The following is an 11,492-nucleotide window of genomic DNA, read 5'->3' as shown; positions in this document are numbered from 1 at the left end:
TCAGAATTTGGTAAAATTCTATTTGTATTTCACACTTTCTTACATCTGCACTTTTTCAGCAGTAAACCTTAACTGCCAGACTCTAGTCCATACCTCAAGTTTTGCTAGATCCTTCCTCATGTTTTCTACTCCTTCCTGGCTGTCTTAGCTTGTCACAGATTTTGGTATCATTGGCAAAACGACAAACCTTTCCCGACAATGCTTCCACAATGTTGCTCATGAAAATGTTGAAAAGAACCGGTCCAAGGACTGATCCCTGAGGTGCACAACTAGTAACAACCCCCTCCTCAGAAAAAAACTCCATTTATCACTACCCTTTGGCACCTCCCACTTAGTTTATAACCCAATCAGTCACTCTAGGATCCATACCAAGGGCACACAATTTATTTATAAGTCTTCTGTACAGAACCATATCAAAGGCCTTGCTGAAATCCAAGTACACTACATCTAGTGCCCTCCCTTGATCCAACTCTCTGGTCACCCAATCAAAGAAATTGATCAGATTCATGTTACGATATGAGGTAGTGAGCCCTTATGCTGCTGTTAAGTTTGTGTAGCCTATCTTGTGCAAGTACAAGATAGGCCTTAACAGGTGGCGGCTCATGCACCATGGGAGTAGATCTTCTGCCTAACCAACCACCTCCCTCCTTGGGTTGAACCTATAGGTTCTGGCGGCTGGCAGGACTTTCTTGCTCTGACGTGAAGGTGGTGGCAAATGGCTAAGTCGATAGCTGAGGTCAAGGTGGGCGGAAGATAAGGCAAGGTCCAGATCCGATCCAGGGTCAAGTCAGGAAGAGAGACAAGCTAGAAGGAGGACACAGGTTCATGGACAAGGAGGAAAGCAGGAATGAGGCAGAGGATAGAAGGCAAGAAAAGGAACCAGGAGCAATACAGCACAGAAACAAACCAGGACCAGGAAAGGACACACAGGAAGGAAGCACAAACAAGGCAAGAACGCAGGAAACCTGTTGAGGAGAAGGCATCTGAGCAGAGCGCAGCTGATGTTTACATCCCCTTGTGGTGATGTCATCAGATGGCGCCGAGGCAAGGTTTTCCCATCACGGAGCATAGAAAGGAAGGCAGTGCATGGAGAGTGTCTGGAGAGTGAGTGAGGCTGGCTGTGGCCTGGCTGGTACGACCAGCCCAACATTACAGTTCTTCTGACAAGACTTACCTCTAGTAAAACCATGCAGCCTCGCATCTTGCAATCCATTGGATTCCAGAAACTGCACTATCCTCTGTTTTAGCAGCGATTCCATTAGTTTGCTCACCAAAGAGGTCAGCCTGACCGGCCTGTGGTTCCCAGTTTCCTCCTTACTTCCACTTTTATGAACAGGAACCACATCTGCCCCTCTCCAGTCCTCTGGAGCTACTCCCGACTCTAACAGGCCGATACAGTACAGTGCGCTCCGGTTTTCGACGCGCTAGCTTTACCCCTTATTCAGTAAGGGGTAATAGCGCATCGAAAACGCGCATCCAACCCCCCCCCCCCGAACCTAATAGCGCCCGCAACATGCAAATGCATGTTGATGGTCCTATTAGGTATTCCCGCGCGATACAGAAAGTAAAATGTGCAGCCAAGCCGCACATTTTAGTTTCAGAAATGAGCACCTCCCCAAAGGCTGGCGTTTAATTTCTGCCGGCACCAGGAAAGTGCACAGAAAAGCAGAAAAAACTGCTTTTCTGTACACCCTCTGACTTAATATCATAGCGGTATTAAGTCGGAGGCCCCAAAAGTTAAACAAAGTAAAAAATAAAAAAAAAAAATAATTTGAAATTGGCCCACGGCTCGCGGGTTGAAAACCGGACGCTCAATTTTGCCAGCGTCCGGTTTCCGAACCCATGGCTGTCAGCGGGTTTGAGAACTGACGCCGGCAAAATTGAGCATCGGCTGTCATTTGCTGACAGCCGTCGCTGCTGTCATTTGAATACAGAATCGCGCGCACAGGAGAGTGCGCCCGCTCTCCCATGACTTTTACTGTATTGGCCCGTAAGGAAGCACTGAAAAGGTCACCAGCAGAGCTGCCAGGACTTCTCCAAGTTCCCTCAATACCCTCAGATGTATCCCATCCGATCCCATCACCTAATCTACTTTAAGTTTAATTAGCTCCTCACAAACGATCTGTTCTTAAAATTAATTCCAGACTTATTTGTGTTTGTTTTATGTGGCCCTTCCACAGTAAACATCAAACAAAAATATCTGCTAAGTAATTTTGCTTTTTCCTCGTCAGCCTCTACGTATTCCTCCACTTCACCTCTGAGTCTCACACTGCCACTTCTGCACTTCCTTCCATCTCTAACATAACATATCTATTAAAAAAAAAGTCTTATCCCCCTGTGTTACCATATTTGCTATTTTTTCCTCTATTTGCATCTTTGCATTTCTGACTAATTTTCCAGCTTATTTTAGCTTTCCCAGATAATGTCGCCTGTCTTCCTCTTCCTGTGATCTCTCTTAGTTTATGAACACTAACATTTTCAGCTATTTCTTTAAAATACCACAGTGGCCTCTTTTTCCTCTTCCCTTCATTTACTTTCCTAACAAGAAGGTTAATTGCCTTTATAACATCTCCTTTTATTTATTTAAAAATATTTGTAACCTGCCTCATCCACAGTTAGTTTTGCCCACTGCTCTTCAGCTTCCCCTAGATTAACCCATCCAGCTAACGACTCCCCCATTTTAACAAAAACAGAATAAAGAGACCATAAAGTATAATTAGAAACGTGCAAAAAAAAAAAAAAAAAAAAGAACTGGAAACCACAACAAGCCAGACTCTCTATGAGGTGCCACAATAAAAAACCTTAAACATTATCATTTTTCATAAAATATCAAACAAGAAAATCAACATATAAAATCAATAATGGTAAAATTATGCAATAAAAGACTATTTTAAAATCTGACAAATAGAACATCCAATAATTTAAAACAAATATACATTTTTTTTTAAATTTCCCAAACAATAATAAAATATTTCAAAAGAGCAGACAAATCAAATAACACCCAATATTTAAAACTAATAAGGATAAAAAAAATCTCCCACATTCCACACCAGGGAACTTTTGATTTCTAGATGTCCTGAGATTGTTATGGATTATCTTGGGAGGGGATCACAAACTTTCTCCTCTCTCTCTCATAAAAGCACTCTCTCTAATACTCACATCCTTATTCTGTCGTACACATACACTGCCTCATACATATGCTCTCTCTTTCTCACTCACACACTCATACACACACTCTCTCTCTCATACATAATCTCTCTCTCTCACTCACTCACTCACACACACACACACATTCCCTCTCTCTCACTCAATCACACACTCTTTCTCTCCTTCCTTTCTTTGGCCATCAGCAGGATGGGCTCCACCAGTGGCCCTGACTTGTTCCCTCCCTCTCTCTCTCTCTCTTTCCTTCATTTCTTCAGCCACTGGCTGAATCAGGCTTTCAAGAAGGCCCTGGGATAACTCGTATGGAGTGACCATGGTTAAAACCCAGCATTCAACGAGCATAGGGAGGTTGGAGGTTTTGGACAGTGGCTTCACTAGTCTTGGTAGCTGCGTGGATTATTAGAAAACTTGTAATAAGACATGGAAGGGGAGCTCAGTGTTGGATTAAAGTATTCGCTTTGTAATAATCAAAGTTGAAAATGACAAGGTCTGAAATGGCCTACAAGTGGAGATGGTAGAGAGCAGTACTTGAATAGATTCTGAGCACGCTTGGGACAGATATGAAGGGTGGCAGAGGGAAAAGACAAGACAGGGGGAGGGAGGGGAAGTCGGTGTTGAATTGCATAAGGAAATGTATATGCTTATCTATCCAAAGTAGAGGAATTTCAACTGGGCAGCCTGGTTGGGCCAATTTTGTCTTTCTTTTCTGCTGTCAGTCATTAAGTTACTAAGTCACATGCAAACACACACAGACATATCATTGGAATTGAGTTGAACACACACATGACTTTGACAACAGAGGGACAGTGTACTTCCAGGTAACCAAAACCGTTCTATCTTAGCCATGCAAAATGGCCTAGCCATGGGCAGCTGGCGATCTTCTTGCTGAAGTGGGGAGTGTGTGATACAGACCTGCACCAGCAGACTGATGCAAGGAAATAGTGCCCATGGCTGGCAAACAGCCTGGCTCAGGCCATACAACCCCACAGACTGGTCTTTTAATACATTCTTCTGCTGACCCCATGTAATTGTTCCACGAATGACTAAACCCTGGAATGTGGTATCCCTCCGGCTGGCTGCATTGTCACCATGGTTACTGGCCAGAGAGGACAGGATTTCTCTGCTTAACTAGAAAGTGGCTTCTACCAGCCTGTAATACCCAGAGGAGCACAGGAACACCAAATTGAGCATATTCCAAAGTGGCCCATGGGACCCAGCCACTCAGCTCCTGATGCCACTCATTCATTTAAATGTTTTCTGACAGGAGGCCCTTGACTATGGACTCCTGAGGCTGCACACTATTACCATGCTCCTTCCCTCCCAACCCTCCCACCTTCTCTGATATAATCTCCCCCATCTCCTTCTGCTATCCCCTTCTACCTCTCCTTCCTGCTGCTGCTGCACCAAAAGGAATGAGGTGCAGAGCTGTGTGGGGTCTCAGTTCTGGAATAGCAGGGGGAGTACTGCAGGGCAAGAGTGAGGTGCAGAGCTGTGTGTGGGTCTCAGTACTGGAATAGCAGGGGGAGTGCTGCAGGGCAGGAGTGAGGTGCAGAGCTGTGTGGGGTCTCAGTTCTGGAATAGCAAGGGAGTGCTGCAGGGCAGGATTGAGGTGCAGAGCTGTGTGTGAGGTCTTAGTACTGGAATAGCGGGAAAGTGTTGCAGAGCAGGAGTGAGGTGCAGAGCTGTGTATGGGGTCTCAGTACTGGAATAGCAGGGGAGTACTGGCTGGCAGGAGTGAGGTGCAGAGCTGTGTGTGGGGTCTCAGTACTGGAATAGCAGGGGAGTACTGGCTGGCAGGAGTGAGGTGCAGAGCTGTGCGTCAGTTCTGGAATATCAGGGGAGTGCTGCAGGCCAGGGCAGGAGGGAAGTGCAGAACTGTGTGAGGGGTCTTGGTCCTGGAGCAGCAGGGGAGTGCTGCCTGGCAGGAATGAGGTGCAGAGCTGTGTGAGGAGTCTCGGTACTGGAACAGCAGGGGGTTCTGCAGAGCAGGAGTGAGGTGCATTTGTAGTCTCAGAGCTGGATGACTGGAATGCTTTTTCCAGGACCCAGGTTGCTAAGACCACGAGGGAGGGGAGGGTATGTTCTCATTCAGCTCTGACAGCCAGCAGGAAGGGAACTTCTGATACCGCAGATGTTTCTGGAAACAGTTTACAGTGTGCCTTGTATGGTGTGTTTATTGACAGGATCCTGGGATATCCTTGCTTGGCACTCTAAGGCAACTGTATCATGTTCAGTGCTATAGAAATTGATAGGAATGTTCATTATCCTGAAGGGCTGGGGTGGAGAGAGACCAGCAAGAACATCAAACCTTGGTTTACCTTGCTAGACCTTATCTGGTTTTATATGTTTTGATTTTACATGGTAATTGTGTTTGGTAGGCGTGATTTACTACAGATTTTATACAGAAGGAATTTAATTTAAAACAAGAGTCAATAAAGGGGTCACTAGGAAGATGTATTTATTTATGGTTTTTATATACCGATCTTCTTACATAATATGTAAATCAAATCGGTTTACAGAGAACAGTTGAATAAGCTTGCTTGTGGGCAATTACATATAACAAAGAACTTTTTTGAGTAACATATTGTATAACTTTTTGAGTAACATTTAAACATAAGAGCAAAAAATACATGGCTAAACATAAACATAAGAACAAAATATACATGGCACAACAAAGTCTTATATGTCTAAATCCAAGGGGGGAGAGAAGAATAGAGGGAGGGGGATGGAGGGGTTATATAGTTGGAGCGGAGAGGCTGTAATAAGAGTTCGTTGAAGCAGCTTTTTAGAAATCATGGAAATGCTTGGCTGAATAGCCAGGTTTTCAGTTTTTTCTTGTATGACTGGTGGCAAGTGTCTTGTCTGAGTTCTGGTGGTAGTGAATTCCAAAGTGAAGGACTTGCTGTGGAGAAAGCCCTATTTCTTAGTGGAGTTTTGGTTTGAGGGATGATAAGGGTGTCTTGGTAAGATATAGGTAGATTAATTGTGGTGCGTTGAGGGTCATTGCCATACACATATAAAATAAATCTATAGATTAAAAGTACTTAAAGATAGTTTTATATCCCTGCTCCCTTAGAAATTTTAACTCGATAACAAATCAACAAAATTATGATGCAGGAAGTAGTCCACCAGCGAGAGGAAAGCTTTCCAGTCTCTTGCACTGAGTGCCACATGTATGATAATCTCCCAGCTGGCGAGAGGCCATGTGTGTGCGCCAAGTGCAAAGAGCTCCCAGCTCTTAGAAAATGAGTCTGATCTCCGGAGGCTAGAAGGGCAGACCTGGAGGAGCTAAGGGAGACAGAGAGCTTTATAGAGGGACATAGTAGAGAAGTCCCGTCTCTAATCTGGTAGTCCCTGTGCTGGGTCACCTGGAAAGTCACCTGGAAGGAGAGCATCAGTTTGAGGCAGGAAGCAATCCTGTACCTAGGATCTGTCCTCATGATGATGATGTATCCTCTTGCACCGAGGATAGGTCTCCAGGGGCACGTGCCCAGGAGAGAAGGGTTAGGACAGCCATCATAGTTGGTGATTCAGTTATTAGGAAGGTTGATAGCCTGGTGACTGGTGGACATGAGGAACGCTTGGTAACTTGCATGTCTGTTGTGAAGATAGCAGACCTAATGCATAACATAGATAGGATGTTAGATACTGCTGAGGAGGAGCCAGCTCTCTTGGTACATGTGGGTACCAATGACATAGGAAAGAGCCGGAGGAAGGTTCTGGAAGCCAAACTTAGGGTTTTAGGTAGAAAGCTGAAATCCAGAACCTGCAAGGTAGCATTCTCAGAAGTGCTCCCCGTTCCACGTGCAGGACCCGAGACAGGCAGAGCTCCAGGGTCTCAATGTGTGAATGAGATGATGCTGCAGGGAAGAGGGTTTTAGGAAATGGACATCATTATGGGGAGGAAGGGGCCTTTTCCAAAAAGATAGGCTCCACCTTAACCAGAGTGGAACCAGGCTGCTGGCACTAACCTCTAAAAATGAGAGAGCACACATTTGAAACCAGATGATGGGGGAAAGCCGACAGACGCGCATGGTTCGGAATGATTTACCTTTGTAGGATATTAAGAGAACAGGGAAAATAGGGAATTGCAGTAGAGAGGTGGCAATGAATGCCAAAGCTGATCAGGTATCTTTATGTAAAGTGCAGAAAGATTCCAAATTACCCGTCAACTGATGAGCAGGTTGTTAATAGAAACAAAAACATACTTTGAATTGTCTACATACACGTGCTAGAAGTGTAAAAAATAAGATGGAATTATATAGCACTGGATGAAGAGGTAAATATAAATGGCATCTCAGAGACCTGGTAGAAGGAGGATAACCAATGGGACACTGTGATACCAAGGTACAAATTATATCAAAATGATAGGATGGATCAAATTGGTGGAAGAGTGGCATTGAGTCAAACAGGATAAAAGTTCTGCAGGAAACAAAATGCAATGTTGAATCTTTATGGACAGAAATTCCAAGTGAAAAGGGGAATAAAATAGTACAAGAGATGTATTACCTTCCACCTGCCCAGAATGAACAGACAGGCAATGAAATTCTAAAAGAAATTAAGGAAGCTAACAAAATCAGCAGCACAGTAATAATGGGTGATTTCAATTACCCCAGAACTGACCGGGTGAATGTCACATCAGGACATGCTAGAGAGGTAAAGGTCCTAGATGAAATAAATGACTGCTTCATGGAGCAGCTGGTACAAGAACCAACAAAAGGGGAAACTGTTTTAGACCTGGTCCTTAGTGGAACACAGGATTTGCTGCGAGAGGTAACAGTGTTGGAGCTACTTGGCAATAGTCATCACAGCATTATCAAATTTGACTTAATGGAGGGAGTGCAAAAAAGAAATCTACTATGACAGTATTGAACTTCAAAAAGGGGCTTATGATAAAATGAGGAAATTCGTTAGAAAAAACTGAAAGGAGCAAAGATTTTAAAAAGGTTAAGCGCGTAAATCCGGAGGCCCGGCATCTGCGGGCACATGTTATCAAATCGGGCGTACATGTGTGTGCGCCAGGTAGCGGGCGCACATGTACATCCGCATGCAACCTTATAAAATCTACCCCTAAGAGTTTAGCTCATGCATGGATGTTGTTTAAAAATACCATCTTAGAAGACCAGACCAGATGTATTCCAAGCATTAGAAAAGGTGGAAGGAAGGCTAAATGACTACCAGCATGGTTAAAAGGTGAGGTGAAAGAAGCTATAATATCTAATAGAACATCTTTCAAGAAATGGAATAGGGATCCAAATGAAGAAAACAGGAAATAGCATAAATAAACACTGGTAAGTCAGATAAAAAGCATTGATAAGAAGGCAAAGGGAGAATTTGAAAAGAAGCTTGCCGTGGAAGCAAAATCTCATATTAAAAATGTTTTCAGGTACATTGGAGGTAAAAAGCCTGTGAGGGAGTCAGTTGCACCATTAGATGTTCAAGGGATAAAAGAGGCATTTAAGGATGATAAAGCCATAGCAGAGAGACTAAATGAATTCTTTGCTTTGGTATTCACCGAGGAAGATGTAAGAGAGATACCCATGCCAAAAATGATATTTAAAGGCGATGATTCAGAGGAACTGAAACAAATCACAGTGAACCTGGAAGATGCACCAGGGCAAATTAACAAACTAAAGAATAGCAAATCACCTGGACCAGATGGTATACATCCCAGAGTGCTGAAAGAACTGAGTAATGAAATTGCAGATCTGCTATTGGAAATTTTTAAACTATCAGTAGCATCATCTATGGTACCTGAAGACTGGAGGGTTGCCAATATGACTCCAATTTTTAAAAAGGAATCAAGGGGTGATCCAGGAAACTACAGACCACTAAATCTGATGTCTGTGCCAGGCAAAATGGTAGAAATTATCATAAAGATCAAAATTGCTGAACATATAGATAAGCATAGTTTAATGGGACAAAGCCAACATGGATTTAGCCAAAGGAAGTCTTGCCTCTCAAATTTGCTACATTTGTTTGAGGGCATAAATAAACATGTGGATAAAGGTGAGCCAGTTGATATAGTGTATCTGGATTTCCAGAAAGCATTCGACAAAATCTCTAATGAGAGACTTCTTAGGAAATTAAAAAGTCATGGGATACGGCAGTGTCCTATTGTCAATTTCCAACTGCTTAAAAGATAGAAAACAGAGATTAGTGCTAAATAGTAAATGTTCCCGATGGAGAATAGTGGAGTGCCCCAGGGATCTGTTCTGGGACTACTACTTTTTAATATATTTATAAATGACCTGGAAATGGGAACATTTCAAATTTGCCAATGAAACAAAATTATTCAAAGTTGTAAATCACAAGAGAATTGTGAGAAATTGCAAGAGGACTTTGCAAAACTGGGAAACTGGGCATACAAATGGCACATGAAATTTCATGTGGACAAGTACAAAGTGATGCACTGAGGGAAGAGTAACCCAAATTTGGCTACACAATGCGAGGTTCGATATTAGGAGTCACCACTCAGGAAAAAGATCTAGGTCCTATCATTGAAAATATGTTGAAATCTCACTGTACAGCAATAGCCAAGAAAACAAATAGAATGGAGAAATTACTACTTACCTGATAATTTCCTTTTCTTTAATGAAGATAGGTGGATCTACACCAGTGGGTTATGCACCTCTACCAGCAGATGAAGGAAAGGCAGATGGAGATGTCACAGTATACATACCCTTGCACTTACATCAGCCTGCCAGTATTCTCTGCAAAAGCCAACTGTGGAAAAACTAACAAAACTTGATTATTAACAGAAAAACACTCCAGCACTCAGCTAACAGTAAACCACTGAGCTTAGACAAGGAATTTAATAACACTAGTCTAGGACTGGATTGACACTTGCTAGTAACCCCTGGAACACACAGTCATGCAGAAGGACAATAGCAGAACTATCCGGCAGCAAAGGACGGGATGTTGGATCCACTTATCATCATTAAAGAAAAGGAAATTATCAGGTAAGAAGTAATTTCTCCTTTTTTAGCATTCAGATAGGTGGAGCCATACCAGTGGGATGTACCAAAGCTACCCCCAAACAGGGCAGGAGGCTGCCCGCAGTCTGATCAATACCAAACGTTCAAAGGCTGCATCCTTCCAGGCCTGCATATCCAGACAGTTGTTGTACACTACTCCTGGAGATGGGAGGAGTTAGCAATCTGTTGTGGATGGTTGCTGGATACTCCTGTTAGAGGAGGAGTTAGCAATCTTGTTAGACTCTGTAGGCGGAGTTAGCAATCTTGTTACGATCTGCTAGGAATTTAGCAATCTGTAGTGGAACCAGCTCTGTGATAGAGCTGGGAGTTATCATCTGTTAAGGTAAAGACTGCGGAGATAGCAATCTGTAATGAACTGTTGCTGAAGACTCCTGATGGAGAAGAAGTAGCAATCTGCTATCAGCGGAGTGCTTGGAGAGGGCACGGCTGTAGAGGAATGTAGATAGGTGGATCTCTGGGCTGATGGCAGATGATAGCGCCCCCAGGAGGATATCCTGAGAGGGACCACTGGCTAGGCTTGGGTATGGAGACAGACACAGATAGTACTTTTATTAGACGGATTAGTAGAACCACCAGAGATGGCAGTAGTGAGCTGATATGCCCGGCAGGGCTGAAGTCCCTCAGGTACTGGAACAGTGTTCCCAGGATTGCTGAGCTGTAGAGAAACTATAGATAGTGAGTAGACAGGGTAAGCTCCATACATAGCCAGAACTGGATGACAAAACTCACATAAGGTTTTAGGAAGCTCAGTAGCTAGAAATGGTTAGGCCCTCGAGGAGCGAGTACCTGGTTCCAGGGAAAGCTCTGAGAGAGCGATGGTAACTCACAATTGTCTGGGATAGCTTCCAGACAGTAGAGAATCTTCAGAGTGTACAGGAACATGGGGCCCTCGAGGAGCGAGTACCGGTTCCTATTTGCAATCTGAAATAGTACCTCACAAATGTCTGTATCTGTGATAGCTTCCAGACAGTAGAGAATCTTCAGAGTGTTCAGGAACATGGGCCCTCGAGGAGCGAATACCGGTTCCTGTCGGCAATCTGAAATAGAGAGAAGAGAGCGAGGCCCCTGAGGAGCGGGTACCCCTGGTAAGCCCGAGGAGGCAGAGTAGCTTAGGTAGCGAAACCCCCTTGCTAACTTGATTCGTTAGCAAATACTGAGACCTTATATATTGGAAGCAGATGACATCAATTCAGGGGGACGCCCCCGAGGTTTGCGCCATTGCTGGTGCATACATTGGAGCGCGCGCGCCCTACGTCATCAGGCAACATGGTGGATCCGCATGCCGGTCCGGGGACACTGAAGGGAGAAGGCAAGGAAACGCCGCAGCAG

This window comes from Rhinatrema bivittatum, chromosome 6 (genome assembly GCF_901001135.1).
Source record: "Rhinatrema bivittatum chromosome 6, aRhiBiv1.1, whole genome shotgun sequence".
NCBI classification, from domain to species: Eukaryota; Metazoa; Chordata; class Amphibia; order Gymnophiona; family Rhinatrematidae; genus Rhinatrema; species Rhinatrema bivittatum.
The sequence above is the reverse complement of the archived record's forward strand: the minus strand, read 5'-3'. Positions refer to the sequence as shown.